Here is a 15,547-nt window from a genome sequence, read left to right as displayed (position 1 = left end):
TAAATTCCTTCTTCTCTATTATAGCAAATATATTTCTATCAAAATTATGTTTTTTTTTTTTGCACGAGAGAAAATCCATGGTGCACAACTGTAAATTTTTTGCTTCTATAAATTATCTGTTTAAATCTCAATGTTTAAATGTGAACAGTCTTGTCCCTTTTAATTTTATGGCGATATAGAGGAAACAGTGGGTAGAAGGTTCATAATAAGGTCAGGCTTGAGCTACCCTATTGAAATACACTATTATTGGTGATTCCAGGAAAGACACCTACTAAATTATCAAACCCATTGTGTTTTCCTTTTTATTTCAGTTCAAGGTTGGATTTTGTTCTGAAATTTGATGTTGTCTGTTGTAGTTTCCACTTAAAACTCTTCCTATTGGCGACAACTGTAGAGTGAAGGATCGAGGTCTCTCTCTCTCTCTCTCTCTCTCTCTATCTATATATATATATATATATATATATATATATACACGACTGGTTGTGTGTTGGAATATTTTGAAGTGCATTTTGCAATTCAAATTGAATTATGAAACAGTAGAACAGAATAAGTCATAGTGTGATCAATGTATGAAATGGAAATGAAGGTATGTAGACTGTTGCACGCACCTTTTATGCATCTACAACCAAAAATAGTAACATGTGATATATTTTTCATCTAATATTTTTGAACCTCCTTGAATATGAAGCCTCCAAGAATATCATATTGTTTTCACCAAAACTTGATACCCAATGTGTGCTTAGCTGTACACCTTGCGTAGTTTTTAAGCCCAGTCCATCAAGCCAGTCCCGTTGTCAGTTTTTCAAATCTCCAACTCCTTTTAACTCTCCCGTAGTCAGGTGTGCTTCGAGCATTAGACGCTCCCCTAAACCTTTGAGGAGTGTGGAATATCATCGTTTGAGTTTTGGGGTAAAATTATTCAAAATCCTTACTTTTTAACTTTCTTATCTGCATATACTGATTTTCGAGTAATCTAATTAGATTGTTAGCTCAATATTTGTTATATTTTTTGTTTCTAAACCTAAGAAACCTCAAACCCCAACTTTAGTGCCATGAAATGTGATTCAATTTGACTCATATTTGTTATTTAGTGCCTTGAAAACCCTAGCCTCAAAAGCACACAGAATTAGCCATATACCTTTTACTTCCAAGTTCCAATCAAAACTGATGCTAGTTCTATTACTTCTGTTTGTTGTGGTTTTTCCTTGTGGGATGAGAAGAGTGTAGACTAGTGGTTCTTGTTAGAGAAGGGGAGAAACCAGGAGATGTAATTCTTATAGACTTTGCTGTTAGAACGACTCCTTAGGAGTTTGATTGTATTATATAATTATAAGATAAGACTCTACAAGCAGATAACTGGGGGTATGTGTCTTATTCCACCCTGGTAGGTTTTGCTTTGTTTTTTTTATTTTCTACTGGTTTTAGTTTTCGTTCTCTAATTAAATTGATTTGGTATGGTATAGTAATTCGGTATGTAGGATGACCTGTTTTTCAAAGTTGTCGAAAACATCTCTGCTTGATCCCCACTTATACAGTTCCAATTGTATAAGATTTGAGTCATATGTGTTCCTATTTAGTACCTTGGAAACCCTAGTTTATATGTTTTATTCTTCTAAACACTAAACCATATCCCTTTCGGCATTTTCTTTATTCGATCGACGACGCATGTTACAATTTCTAAGCAACATCAGATATGCTCAACTCATAGTTGAAAACCTTTTTTTTCCCCAAATTGTTTTCCCTTGAATTTGTTTTAAAGCAATTTTTTTTTTAATTAAAAAGAAGAAACACATTGTTTTTGTTTTTTAGCTTGTTCTTACACCCTAAATATTTTTGAGAGAGAATCTGATGTCATAATTGTTTTCTCTACCCAAATCTGTTTATCTGGTTTTTGAGACAACACTTCATGTTAAAATTCACCACTCCAGGTTGTGCTTGTTTAACCCGTAATATTGGAACTTTTACACGACCAAATTTGTGTTGAACAGAGGATGAATCATGGGATTAGGCAGGTGAGCTAGGGTTGAAAAAATGGTTTGGTAGACTACCAACATCTATTGGTAAAAGTTTGCTGCCATTTTAGAATTGCCAAGGTTTTCCATCTTTTCACATTTTTTGATTGGATTTAGGTGGTAGAACTGTGGAAACACGTACCAAGTTCCTGATTTAGGCCCTTCTAGTTCAATTTTGGAGTTGTAAAAGTTCCCAAATTTGCAGAGATAATAAGCACAGCCTTAGAAATAAAATTTCCCTGATCTCAAATTTTTCCGGAAAATTTTCTAGTTGTGATTGCGAAGTATTTTGGTTCTGCAACATTTATGTTCTGTCACTATTTAAACATTTTACAAATTGCTTCTCTTTAATCGTATGTCTCCTATATTTTCAAAGTTCTAGCTTACCTTTCTCAGTTACAGTATTGTGCTTCTTGTTTGAAAACCTTTCGCGTGTATAATATGTTGCTAAAAGACTTTTTTTTTCAATAGTATTTCGTGAAAAATAATCAATGTTTGATACTTCTGTCATAGCAAAATTGTCCCGCAGACACCTCCACGCCATACCTTGTACTAAGTGTATTGTATTGGCTGAACTCCTTTATTGTTCCATTACCTACTGCTTCCACGTGGACCAGATGATGGGTAATGCATATATTATCTTACATTTTGAATAGACATATTTGTACCCGGAAAACCCTTGGAATTTCCTACTGTTAAATCAACACCCCATCAATACCATTGTAGTTCTTTAGCGCTCATTACACTGGTGACTTGAAAGATCCCTTTTTCTTTTCTAGTTAAAACTATATGTATTTGCTCAATTTTCCTAGAAATTCATTTTTCTTTCAAGAAATAAAATCTTTTTATGGAAAGTCTACCCTCTTTCTTTATCGCAAATATTTTTGTGAAAAAATATATTCTGACCAAAATTATGTTTTGTTTTTTGCACAAGTGAATCTATGGTACACAACTCAGTTTGTTGTGGTAAATTTTCATGAAAGCTTCGGTAATCTATTTTCCACCCTTGAAATTTTTTTCGGAGAGAATAAACGGAGGGAAAGTGAGGGAGGGGCATGGGAAATATTTGATTTGGCTGGTGCAAATCAAAGTAGTAGGCTTTCCTATTTCACAATATTTATTTGCTACCAACTGAGATTTTTACCACAAAACTTCGGTTTTGGATTTTAAAACTTTGGTATTTTTTTTAGCTGAATTGTATGCACAGAATATTAGTAATTCTAGGGTACGAAGTGGGAGTGAGGAGATGGCGAAGGTCTAGGGTTCAAGCTCTCGCAAGTTGCAACGTAAGATCAGGATGGTTTGATTTCTAAATTCATTCTTCTCTACTATTGCAATTATTATTATTATTGTTTTCATTGTATAGAAAATACTTTGTTTTTAAAAGAAAATTTGTAATTTTAGGGTTTGTTTTGAATTAATTTCATGTTTTTTTTACTGTCTAGAAACTACTTTGTTTTCAGAAGAAAGTTAGTAATTGTAGGGTTTGTTCTGAACTCATTCCAGATTTTTTCATTTTGACGCTCTCAGTTTTGAAATCACTGTTTTATTTGTTAATATTTCTGTTTTCTAAAATATCACTCCATTGTCCTTGCGTTATATATATATATATTTCCAGTAGTTAATGGCAACCTATCTGGGTCCAGATCCTTTCTATTTGGTAACAGAGATGACATAAAAGAGATGTCCAACAACGGCTTAGTTATTCTTGTGACGGCTCCGAAGATCAGAGGCAGTCTAAGACCCTCAGATATGTCGATGGACTGCTAAGACTATGGTATTGTGTTGACATCAACGAATCCTTTCGTCTCACTACCATAGTGGTATATGTGTGTGCCTTATTCTCCTTATAGAATAATGTGGTAGATTACTATTGTTTTTATATGTAAATTGGTTGTATGTAATCTCGGATTCTCTATTGGTTGTTTTCATTGGCAAAATACAGAATTTGAACTGATAGAAATCAAACCACAATTACCCAACACATTACAGCCCAACATCACACAAAAAGAGCACCGACCGACCCTCTCACTACTATGGTGACATATACTATGCCTCGGTTTCTCAAGGGAGGCTTTTCTAGATTTTTCTCCTGAAACGTGACCTAGTAATTTTTACTAATTAATACTCTTGCAGACTTTACTTAATTGAAGGAACTTAAGCTAGGAATATGTTAAGATGCACAATAAGATTGATACTATCCTTCACTGAATTGAGGCTGTCTTGTTGACAATTATTCTATTACTTGTAGTAAAATCATCCAGTTTTAATTGTTCATGAAGTAGTGATGTAGGCATTTATACTGATGGTTCTTATTAGACCGTTTCGTACAACTCGTATTTTTCAGTTTACCCTGCAATGGAGGTATTATTGTCCTATTTTTCAGTTTACTATATGTATGCAGTGTGAACTAGCTAAAATATGAAAACTGCAACACTACCGATGTTCAAGACCAGAATTTTGGGTACTGTTAAGTGTCAACTATGTCATAATATGTTTACAAGTTTATTATCCAACCTTACTTTTCAATACTCAAATTTAAAGCTTCTGATGATGGTATTGCATCTACTACTTGTGTAGATATCCTTAATGACCCGTACTTGTAACAAACCAGGTTTTTCATTCTTCTCTCCATAAAAATGGTAATAGTATCTTACGAAGTAGTCTTTGGTCATGATTTCATTCTGGTTAATGGCTTCAGGGATAGGTTACATTGGGTATGAAGAATTGTCGGACAAAATATCAAAATTCGAGGGTAAATTACATGCAATATGTGTCCACCACGGACGTGGACCACATCCAAAATATGGCGGTCCATGTACCAGGATGAAGGCGGGGAACAACACCACATCCTGTACCAGGATGGCTACAAGTAACTCTTTAAGAACCGCTGACGAGACTTTACAGAAAATGCAACCTTGGGTAGGGTATCAACAACAGAAGACTGGGCTTCTAAAGGGATGGTCTTTTTTATGTTAAGGGGCATGCATGCACCCTGCTCTATGGGCTCTGAAGGCTGGAAATAGCTCAATGCGGGAAAGTAAGATATTTTTATATAAATTAATTTTTATTTAAGGCCTGACTATTTATATGTATCCCATATTGACTACTCACCTATCCTATTAAGTTACCAACATTGTCATTTCTAGAGTTGACGTTATTGAAGCATTTGCTGAGCTTGCTAGGCACTGTCTGTTGGAACGGTGAAAAGTTAAACTGTTTACATCATTTGATTGTTTGCACTGGCAACACATCTGATGTCGTCTCTCTCATTGTCGCAGAAAGTGCCAGTGCAAGTAGTAAGCATCCAGTTGGTGGTGCTCTTTCGGGAAGCTAAATCACGGTTTTCGGTGTTGTTTACTTCTCTCTTTGCATTGGACCCCACAGATGCACAGCATAAGAGGTATGTAATGAACTCTTATTTACCAGTCTTCTTCTCGAGTACTTGTGTGTGTGCAGCTCTTCATTGGTAACATTTTTAACTGCTCAGATCAGGAGATCTGACTTTAAACCTAGCACATATAGTCATATACTTGTCTGTAAATGAGATCCACTAGTTAATTTTTCGAGCCACTGACCTTCCATCTATCTGAAGAACTAAACAAGTGACTCGTCTGTGTTTTTACCATTTTCTTTCCGACCCAAGAATATGAATGATGGGAATATGAATGATGTTGGCCTAGGGGCATCAGTGATCATTTAATCTTCCACGTACAGCTGCTTGTTGGGCACATTGAATCTGGCTTGTTTAACCTTAATATGCACTCACTACACCCATTATAACTTGTGAATCTTGATTTTCTTGCTCTAGGTTCTCCTATAATCTCCTCTTATTAAATTAATATGGAAGTTCTCTCATCTAGGTTTTATTGAGTGGGCCTGTGTGGTTGTTCTGCTCAATGCCTCGAATCTCTTTTGATGCATATTATTAGATAATTTGTTCTAAGTTTTTTGAGAGGCCAAACTATGGTTGTTGCAGGAGTGCAGCTTATGCTCTGCAATAAGCACCAAGGCAGCATAATGGTTTTGGGGAAGAAGGATCGGACAAAGGAAATCCTGTTGGAATCAGTTGACATCTCCAAGAGAGATGAACCAGTGCACAATATGTCTTGATAGAAAGAGAATCCTGAGCTCTCATCTTGATCCGATGCTTGGAGTGAAGAGCTATTTCTGGGAGCAGTCCTATTATGTATAGTATATATCATTTTTGTGGATATATATCATTTTGTGGATGAAGTTCTGGTTGGATGAAGTTCTGGTTGGAAGTAAGTTACATACTGTTGGTGACACAAAAGGGCCCTATAACTTGAAGAAATATCTACTATATATGAAAAAGGGCCAAATTTGGTTTTGCCCTGACATTGTTAAGTCGAAGGGCCAAATTTGGTGACACAAATGGGCCCTATAACTTGAAGAAATATCTACTGCGTGTGGAGTGACTGCAGTAGCAGGTGAAAATTCTAGTTTATAGTTGTCATCATGGTAAAAGTAAGGAAATATAACTAAAGCAAAGCCATATCTCTTGGTGTCGTACAACACCACTGAACCTAGTCAACATGATCTAGCATGAGCTCACAACTTTAAGTTGTTGATACTAAACTCTCATTGATTATGGTCGTGGTAGTTCGAATGTTTTTTCTTCCTGAGATGATTAGTGTAATATTGGTGCCACATGTATCTCAATAAACTTCAAAGGTCAATCAATAATGTTGAGAGTTCCATTATAACTTTGTATTTGTGTATATTTCGTATGGTTGGTACAAAGAATAACTATGTTTTGTTGTTTGTCAAGTAATGGGATATTAACAGTGTTTGATTTCGTTTTTTCTTTTTCAGAAGGGAGAAGTGTAAGCAACTACAGTTTCACTCCCGAGCAGATAGTTTGCGAAATCAACCTCCAATGTCTTTCCGTCAAAGATAACGCCATCCTCTCTGTCGAGATCTTCAATTCCATCTAGTAGTTATACAATCTCAAAGCATGCCAAAGAGGTGGCGAAATCATTGGTGGATGTTCAAGGCCATTTAACGGGTAATGTTCTCTTAAAGGGAGAAGTTACTAACATTCATGTAATGCGTCTTCTGAACGCACTGGAGCTGGCGAGCTGTGAAAAGGAATCCCATTGTGGAGAAAGGATTGTCTGTCAGGATTTCTGTATCATTTGTGATGAAAACAGGTTATTGTTTCTAAACATGCTGGGCATAGATTAGATCAACCCATTATCCTATCGAGGTCAATATTCTAATGCAATCTTCTAATTTCTTGTTTATATATTCTGCCTATGACCTAACGTGAGTTTGCAACTCATTTGTTACAGATGTTGGCACAGAAGGCAGAGACACTAACACAAGCAATGGAGGCTAAAGCTTAGAAGATGTGATGGAAGGGTAGTAGGTGCTAGGGAAAAGGAGACCACTTTCATATGCGTGAAGAAGAGAACATAAATGTAGAGTAAGTGGCTTGGTATTTTAAAAGGGGCCTAAGAACATTTCTCAATGGCTCCCAGCAAGGTTTGTGTAACGTCACGCTTACGCGGTATTACTACAATACCACATGATAAAAGTTGCATAATTTTTGTTCAGTTTGGCAAATAGATTGAACATATTATCGTTTTTGTATTCAGCATGGTCTACTGATTAAACTTCAGATCTTATGCCCCTGCCCAGATATCAGAGTCAGGATTCACAACTATATTATATGGAAGAATCAGATCATATTGTTCTAGGTTTGTAGCTCAAGAAACGGTACTCTTTTTTGAGCTCTCTTTATCTTTTTCCGTTTGTTTTACTGAAAAGGCTGATAGAAAACCCAAGCTTGGGTGTGTGGAGCAATGTGCCAAGACCTTATTCATGCTCCGAATGGAAGCAAGTTCCAATGATGATATTTGCCTTACTTTTTTCTTCTATAAACGTCTTTAGATGTCTACTTGTTTCTCTTTATTTTCATACAATGTGAAAATGGGGGAGTGCTTTTTTTAAATCAAGATGGTTGCCTACGCGTGCCTAAGCCTAGAGGTGGCTATTTGGCTTTGCGGGGAGAGAAATGATCACAAAACATTCAAATTGCTTTATATATGTGCAAGGGAAAAACAGAAGAGACTTTGAAGAGTCTACAATGGGACAAACAATAAAAAGCATCTAGAATTGGACTACTGCTACCTAATGAATTGTGGCAGCGGGTTTGCCAGACAAATTTCAGTTCTAAAATGGGTTCAACCGTTATTGCCTTATGGAGAATCATGAACAACATCGATTCTAAAATTGGTGATTGCCTCGTCTCTATTGGAAGGATGGAACTTAAATTGTTCGCAGCATAGATTTTAGAAGGGTACCCTTGAGTTTTGGGCTTTTAAATTGACGCGAGGTTACTTATAAATACAAGGTGTGGAGGGAACAACAGAAAGTGATCAAGATTCAAGACTCGAGACAAAGTGCTCTGAAGCCGAAAAAAACAAGGTCAAACTTGAATCATATATTTGAATCTGTATGCACTTTCCTCCTGAGACTTGGTTTTCAAATTGGGTTTTCAAACTTGGTTTAGCTTAAATCATATTATTTTCCCCTATATAAATGTGTTCTTACAAAATCAGTAAAAGCTTTTCTATATAACATGTCCCTGTTTATGTTTCATTTTATTTCTTAAAAAGTTCTATTCCTCTTTTCATATCGTTTTAAGTGATAAGTGTCTTCTTGGGAACGCTGGATTATGACATTTATCCTTGATGCTGTTTTCTTATCAGTACTATTTTATGATAACAAAAAACTTGTTTTATACCAAAATCTAATTTGTTCTAGAAACAGATTTATTATGTACTTTGGTTTTTCTCTAATGGTTTTCAAAAAAAATCTGTAAACAATGTCATTGTGACATTTGGTTTTTTTTTTTTTTTTTGTGATTGTGTTGCAATGGTGTTACATTTTTACTGCGATGAATGTCTGTGGGAATGCTAGATTATGACATTCCATTTATAACTTATTTTATTTTTGGTGATTTCTTCAATTTATCAAAACTGTTTTTTCTTCCTATATCAAAACTGCATTCACGATACGCTTTGGTTTTTATAGAATATAACTGCTAGATGGAGCAAAGACGTCGGTAAAATGGAGACATACTGTGGAAGAAAGGCAAAAAGAAGAGGGTCTGAAGCCAAAATTGATAACTTTATACATCTGATTAATCATTTAACTTCATGGTTTATTTAAAATTCAATCTTATTTGACTGATTACGTTTGTTTTTTCCCTCGGATTGTTCAATTTCAAGGGAAGTGGACATTGGCCTTTCCAGGTGGTTTAGACCTTCTTTTAGACTTTGTGTCATCTTTATTTGATTGGGGACGTATAATGGCACAAGGTTAAGGTTTAAGACCTCATTTACTGATTGCCAAATAATATTTGAACTTTTCTTTCTGGCTAAATTTGGAATCTCAGAATCTATACTATTGTAATTTTTCTCATTTCTAAGCCTCTGTTTTGTTTACACATTTGTGATATATGTTTTGAGGCCTTAATGAAATTTCCTGGAAGACTTTCCTGACTTGAGTCCATCTCAAGCTCAAGTAGCCATAGAGGTATAGGTTATTATGACAACAATGCAGACCAAACAGGCTATGTGCAGATTTTATCTGTGAATGGTTTAGCATCCAGATCAGGTTATAACTAGTTTTTGCTAATATTAATTTACGATTACTGTTATTATATTTATTAATTCTATTCGTTATTATTTATTATTTTAATAATTTTTTTCAAAGTGTTCTCATAGGATGTGAGGAAAATCTTAGGCAATTGAAATTGCTTGTACTTCTGACTGGATGATGTAACTTGATGATCACGTTGCTAGTCCCTGGGGAGCAAAGCATTGCGAAAATAAACCTCTGGTCTTTCTGATGAAGGTTGCACTGTCCTCTTAGTAGAGTCCTTCAACTACTTCTTAGTAGTACATTAGTGAAACGAGTGTTGAGGCCATTTGATGGAGGTTCAAGGTCAAATAGACTGGTGTAGTTTTCTCTTAAATGGAGCAGTCTCATACTATTGACTCAATTTTTCTACTGAAGATAACATAGATGGGGTGACTGGAAAATTCAAACTGGTGCCTGATGTGGACTGCGTCATGATTGCTGGGTGGGTGACATGCTGCAATAGAGTAAATAACTTTAGAAAAAGTCATGCAATCTATTCATTTATTTTAGATTCAGTCTATGTCATAACTCTATAGGTTGCAAATGTTTGTGTTACAGATTTAGCGAAGAAGATGGGGAAACTAACAAAAGTAATGAAGGGTTCATGACAGAACTTATAAGCTATTAGGTAGTTGGAAAGGCGTACAAGCTGTTCTCAATTGAACTAGCGAGGTATGTGTAAAACCATACTGGTATTACTATTTGGTACTGGATAATTCTAGATACACAATGTAAGTGTTAATGTCTTATGTTGTATTCACTCTTTGACTGATGTTTACTTGTGGACACTAAGGATTGTGAGTATCTAGCTTCAGTGATCTAACGTAGGAACTTGAGATCTCAGGAATCTGGATTCTATTTTATGGAAAATCAAACCATTTAATGAGGGGATGTGCATATTGGTTTGGCCAATGCTTGTGCACGCTATGTGCATATTGCCTTCATGGTTCTTGCACGGTATGATTATTTTAGGGTAAGAATTTTTGCTTTAGTTGTAGTTTTTATTAATTTTTTAATATAATTTAATGGCCAGGGATATAGGTGAAGGCTTCTGATTTCCTAGCCAATGCTTTAAAATGCGAAGTCCATGATGTGAGGTGTTTGCCCAGCCCATGATGCGAGGCGTAAGAGCTATTGTCCATTGTGATTGCAAGGCCGAAAAGTCCTGACTATATATTGAGCTATTTTTGCAACTTTGACAGAGGAAGAAGGTAGGTGTTTTAAACTGGCAAGTCTTTGAACAGTGCTAACAAGATACAGTATTAACTCGAAAATGTGTATTTGATCCATACAACAACACTTAACGCATGCAAGCATGTGTTGATTTGTTTTTGGTGGTACATGTATGATATGTTGTTCTGTGATTCTTTTGATCAGGTAAACAATATTTTAGTGATGATGCATGGTTAATTTTTATCTGTTATAAACTTTTATGCAGCAGATATTTATGTGTTGAGTAGATGTAGGATTGGATTCTCGGGTAAATTTATTGTGCAAACTGTTTTTTTCAATATATCTGTTTAGGGTTTGGAATTCTCTGAATTATAGGTCTAGGTCAAATATCGATGCCTGAGAAGAAGACAAAACTAATCTTATCAAATAATTGACAAGACATTAAAAGATATATCGTATATTTCATTAAGTGAACATCGTGTGATATGTCCATCCAGCTCATTACACTTGCAGACGTGGTTATTTTGGCCTGCAACTTGTCGTGTATATCAAGAATTTTGAGCACCTAGGTATAGGTTAGCATACTGGATGTACTTGGTCAGGGTCGTGCTGTGCATAGTTGGCTACTTTATTATACAAGGAATAGACAATAGAGCCACTCATGCTCAGCCCATCCCTTTGTATGATGTTTAACTTTGCAAAGGCGTGATTATTTTGGCCTGTAACTTGACATGACTAACGGTTTCAGAGTACCTAGGCACATTATAAAGAGACAGTTGAAAAGTGCTCCCTAATTCGCAGTCTGGGCCAGGGAAACCATCTTTGACTGGTCAGTGATGTCACTTGTGTTTGGCTTTCAGGGCTGGAATCTTCCACTTTAAGGGAACAAGCTCGATGATAGGTTGTTTGGTATATGTCTTCTGGCACAGATGATAGTATAACTGAAAATCTAGAACCAAAACCATTCTTGCACCGATGGGGGCAGAGCTCTAGCTTGCTAGGCAGGTACACATATGTTCCCCTCGTTTTCTGCTTAATACATTGATCTTGCAAAAATGCTTCTTTGAATGCTACTAAAGATCCCTTCAAAGCTTGAGGGCAAGGTCTGCTATGTCCTGCTTTTATTGTTGAACTAATCACGGAGCGTCAATCTGGCTAAACTTAATGTATGCTTTTTAGAAAAAAATCAGATGTCTCTAAAAGGTTTAAATGAAGACTTGGAGAGGATTTGAAATTTGCAGTATGATGTTGCTAATAGGTTACATTCCAAAACAAGCTAATAGTGTACTTGTGAATTTTTTCAACGAATAGTTCACGATGAGGGGTGTGGAGGAATGTCACTTGGCAATCAACTTTGTACAACAACGTCAATTTTTTTTTTTCCTCAAAGTGTGACGAACTTTAAAAATTCATCTAAACTAAATTTATCAACTTTTTGGTTCCTATATCCTACTGTTCTTTGCCAGGCTTGTGAATTTTTCTAAGGAAGAGTTCATTTGGAGAAATTTCACTTGGCAATCAACTTTGTCAAACGACATCAAAGAATTGACTTACTCTCTAAGAATCCCTCTAAACCAAAATTCTTTTTGGTTCCCATTTCCTACTGTTGTTTTTGTCAATGTATTTTCCAACACTTGTGAATTTTTCTAAAGAAGGGTTGATCTTGTGAGGGGTGTGGAGAAATTTCAATTGGCTATCAACATTGTGCAACAACGTCAAAGCATTTGTTTTCTCAAGTGTGACTTACTCTATAAAAATCTCTAAACCTAAATTCAAACTTTTTTGGTTCTTCTAATTTTGTTTACCTAGGTGAGGCTTGTGAATTTTTTCAAGGAAGAGTTCACGTGGAGTGTTCTTGCCAATCAACTTTGTGCGACAACGTCAAAGAAGTTTTTCTCTCAAGTGTGACTAACTCTTTAAAAATCCATTTAAATTGAAATCCATTTAAATTGAAATTCTTTCTACTCCAACATTATCAACCTTTTCTAGTTCCTACTTCCTATTGTTGTTTGCCAAGGTATTTTCCATGCCTATGAATTTTTCTAAGAAAGAGTTCATCGTGTGAGAATCACCATTGTTACTGTTTTAAGGAGTTTCTTGTTGCAATTGTGACTTACTCTTTATTAGTCTCTTTACACCTAAATTCTAAACCTTTTTGGGTTCGTACTTCCTACAATAATTTTCCATGGTATTCTCCCCGCTTGTGAATTTTCGTAAGAGTTAATCCATATGGTGTGGAGGAATTTCACTTGGCAAACAATATTGTTACTATGAGTCTATGACAAGGTATTTCTTTTATCTCATGTGTGTGACTTACTTTTATTAATTCTCTCTGCACCCAAATTCTTAAATTTTCAATCTTTTTTGGTTCATACTTTTTACATTTGTTTGCTAAGTTGTTCTCCCCGCTTGTGAATTTTTCTAAGGAACAGTTCATCTTGTGAGGGGTGTGGAGAATTTTCACTCGGCAATCAATGTTGTTACTACTTACTTCAAAGTAGTTCTTTGTCTCAAAGTTGTTCTTTTGTCTCAAGTGTGACCTACTTTTTAAAATTCTCTCTACGCCAACATTCTCTCTTCTAGAGTTCGTAGTGTTTTTTTAAAGAATCTTATGAAAGATGGTTTTCTTGGCAGCAGGGGGTCTGGGAGATCCTAAGATTTTGTGGGACGCTAATGTACATCCTAGTTGTTACCTTGCATGCAGAGGTACTACTCATTTCCTCTGTTGTGTATGTTGTGATTGGTGAGGAAAGGTGTGAGCATTATGTCTCCAAAGTAAATAGCGTTATGTCTCTTTGTTGTACCAAAAGTTGCCCATTTGTCTGACCTAGGCCGCCTTGGTCCCCCTTTGACAATGGGAGACGAAATCTGGTGCCTGTTCCCTTATAGGATCTGTTGTGTCTGTTACCAATTGTGTGCATTCTAGGCTAGTAGGCTTTCATCGTTCTGATCTATATTTGGGTTTCCTTGACTTTCCAAATATTGTTTGACACTGCAACAGCATGGGCTGAGTATAATAAGTTACATTTATTTTAGTTGAATGCTAGTTCCGTTTGCATTCAGTGTGTTCTAAGATTGCTTTCATTGGCATGTCTTTGATATTCATTTTGATTTTCTATGTGTGTTCAGATTTTACAAAATGAAGGATCTTATAGCTTTAAAGGAATTAAAACGTGTCAATTGATAAGACTCTTTCAGTTTCCAAAATATTCTTAGCGTTATAAAGTTAAAAATTGTTGATGGAGTACTTATAGTTGGTTACAACTTAGAAGTGGATTAATGGCTGGAGTCATGGCTGTTTTAGGGTTGTTTACCTTGGACTGAGTTATTAGATCCTTACTATATTGATTATTTGATGACGTGTTTTTGTTGTAAGGATTAGTTGGGTTTGTTCTGGACGTCATTGCCCCCATTCTACTTTTATTGCTTTGTTCAAGTTGTGACTATTTGATTCTTATGCTCCATCTTACTGGGGGTGGTAGGACATCTTTCTTGTGTATATATTTGATTTATATGCACCGTCTTACAGGGGTAATAGGATGTGTTTCTTTTCTTTTTGTTTATTGGTATGTGTTAACTGTTAGTGTTAGGTCGATTGAGTGCTTGTTACAGTGAGCTGGAAGACGGGATATTGGCTTGGCGATGTATGGAGGCATTATCATTTGCATGTAGGATTGAGGATATATCCATACATCATTCTCGGTAATACCCGTTAGTTATCTGGAAAGTTTTTCCAACTTATAAACTTCAGAATAAGAGGATTTCTCCTAGTAGTGTTCTTTTACTGATTCTCCAATTTCAATCAGTGAGAATGACTGGTGGAAACAATGTTCCTGAGCTTGACACTAGGGCTCAGGAGATAGTAATTATGTTGTCGAAGTTTGTGAATGCAGTATGCAAAAAGTTGCAAGGACTTCTTCGAAGTGCATATAATTGTGTGTTTGGTGATCTTTGGTGATTGTCTCTACAAAATATCGCATGTGCTCCTTGTGGGGGAAAACATCACTCGTATTGCTTTTTATTTAGTTAAACGTTTAGCTTCCTGTCGTTAAGTACTTAATAAAACAGTACAGCTTGAACAAAACAATGTTTAGTCCTTGAATTTGGTGGTGGAGCCCATACTTCTGCTGCAAAGGAATGAGGTCAATTCTCTATTTTCCGTTGTTAGTATTCTTTGTAATATACTCTTAAGACTTTATGCGAAATGTCAGTAATCTCGATTTTGACTATGTTCTAGGTGAGAAGGTCTGTCTTAACAGTACTTGTAGAAGTGTAACTAGGGTGCATAAGGTCTTAGGATAGAGCACTGGGGATGACGTAGACGTTAGAACTACTTATGCTCAGCCCATCCCTCTTTGTATGATGTTTAACTTTGCAGAGGCGTGATTATTTTGGCCTGTAACTTGACATGACTCAGGGATTCAGAGTACCTAGGTACGTTATAACGAGACAATCGAAAAGTGCTCCCTAATTCACAGTCTGGGCTAGGGAAACCATCTTTGACTGGTCAGTGATGTAGCTTGTGTTTGGCTTTCAGGGCGGGAATCTTCCACTTGAAGGGACAAGCTCGATGATAGGTGTTTTGGTATATGTCTTCTGGCACAGATGATAGTATGATTGAAATTCAAGAACCAAAGCCATTCTTGCACCAATGGGGGCAGAGCTCTAGGTTGCTAGGCAGGTACACG

General features: G+C 36.0%; 1 long non-coding RNA gene across 34 annotated transcripts in view; it reads left to right on the top strand.

Moving 5' to 3' along the window:
• Positions 1–4,855: 4,855 nt before the first annotated feature.
• The window catches only part of LOC147514035 (uncharacterized), a 35,424-nt gene continuing 24,732 nt past the window's right edge, over positions 4,856–15,547 (top strand). For 8 of the 34 annotated variants that reach the window (XR_015215843.1, XR_015215851.1, XR_015215844.1 and 5 more), the window contains exons 1-4: positions 5,062–5,415; positions 5,992–6,463; positions 6,849–7,242; positions 7,328–10,150. This is a non-coding gene — a long non-coding RNA (uncharacterized LOC147514035). The other 26 variants (XR_015215854.1, XR_015215855.1, XR_015215845.1 and 23 more) reach the window with 23 other exon arrangements.

This window comes from Coptis chinensis, chromosome 3, assembly GCF_015680905.1.
Source record: "Coptis chinensis isolate HL-2020 chromosome 3, ASM1568090v1, whole genome shotgun sequence".
NCBI lineage: Eukaryota > Viridiplantae > Streptophyta > Magnoliopsida > Ranunculales > Ranunculaceae > Coptis > Coptis chinensis.
This window is presented reverse-complemented; position numbering and strand designations above follow the sequence as displayed.